The sequence below is a fragment of the Haplochromis burtoni genome, unplaced genomic scaffold, assembly GCF_018398535.1.
Source record: "Haplochromis burtoni strain Fernald_Lab_line unplaced genomic scaffold, NCSU_Asbu1 Contig_1726, whole genome shotgun sequence".
NCBI lineage: Eukaryota > Metazoa > Chordata > Actinopteri > Cichliformes > Cichlidae > Haplochromis > Haplochromis burtoni.
In genome coordinates this window covers 20,696-22,148 of record NW_024584087.1, presented here as the reverse complement: position 1 = coordinate 22,148, position 1,453 = coordinate 20,696, and the positions used below count along the sequence as shown (strand labels likewise).

General features: G+C 31.7%; 1 long non-coding RNA gene across 1 annotated transcript in view; it reads right to left on the bottom strand.

Moving 5' to 3' along the window:
• LOC121813463 overlaps nt 1-822 on the bottom strand; it is a 3,803-nt gene extending 2,981 nt beyond the window's left edge. Inside the window, exon 1 of the long non-coding RNA XR_006053719.1 lies at nt 745-822. This is a non-coding gene — a long non-coding RNA (uncharacterized LOC121813463). The remainder of the gene's footprint in view (nt 1-744) is intronic.
• Between the last annotated feature and the right edge of the window lie 631 nt (nt 823-1,453).

The window sequence follows — 1,453 nt, the reverse complement described above, 5'->3', positions numbered from 1 at the left end:
ATATATATATATATATATAGTACCTTTTTACTAAGGTTTAGTTCCAAAACTACTTGCTGCAAGCCTTATTCATGCCATCACAAATCTATACCTACCCAAGCACTGTTTCACAAAGACTTATGTAAATACACTTTTGGCAAGCTTGAATTCAATATCTTGCCCGGGGATGATTTGAAATACTTCGAAAAAGTTGACTTTTCACTCTTAAAAGTGAAAAAAAAAGTACATTGATACTAATGTGAGACCAGACTGATAAAGAATGTGTCTTCTGGGACACAAAAACAAGAATGGAAAGTTTATATTGCAGAGACAAGAAAAAAAATAGTGTCCAAAAAAGCAAATCTGTATTCTAAAAGTTGTAACAGAACAACTTCAGTTTATTAATTCACTGTGCTTTTTCCGATTTTCTAACAGTATAGCCATTTTTACTGGATACACTACTATAACATAGACAGTAGAAGTAATAATCATGCTTTTTTCTTCTTTTTTTTTTACCTTGATACATTTTTTTTCATCACTTTTAGGCAACAGCTAAAGTTGAAAAGATTTAGGGTTTAATGTACTGTCTGCAGAGAAAAAAACGTTTTCTACGGTGTGAAAAAATATCACAATAGAATATTATTTTTCATCATAGCTTCAGGTTAAGTGTAATAAATGACAATAACCATTACACAATAAATTGTAATACAAAACGCCTAGCACAAACTCAAACACTAAATTTAAATATAGACCAAAGACCCTCACCCTAGAGCCGTAATTGACAGAATCCTTATTCAGCCTCCCTTGTGCTGTCTGATCTCTTGTGATGCCACCAGTTTGTTCGGGCATTATATACTTGCTTCACAAGTATGTGATGCCCACACACAATTCTATTGAAATGTTTTGAACTGCCAGTTGAAGATGCAAAGATAAAAAGATTTAAAAAAAAAAGAAAAGAAAACAACAACATTCCTGAACAACTTTTAAGTCAGTTTCATGGTCCAGTCATCAGCATTGTTAGTCAGCATTCCACTGATGTGAACAAATCAGATGTCAAAATATTATCTAACAAGCTGTATACTTTGAATTCAAATACTTATGATGAATAATCTGAAAATGCATAAAATACATAACAAGCATTTTGAGATTAACTATATATATTTCCATAAATCTTCAATAGATGTTTTTAATATCCTCTTCCTACTTTCCCACTGTGACAAAAAATACAGACAACCAGATGATGTCTGTCTTGTTGGCTTTCACTTTGGAAGAGGAACAAAAGACAAGTATTTAAAAATGTATTCATTGCAATGTTATCTTTTCATACAATCCACTGACTTTCAATGTGAGATCTATTTGCTAAAAATGAAACCACAAATCACAAACCACAGATCCTCTGAGCACTCAAAACAGACAGCATCGTCAGAAGGAAAGGTGATAAAATAAATTAAAAATTTTGTATTGTTCGATACAT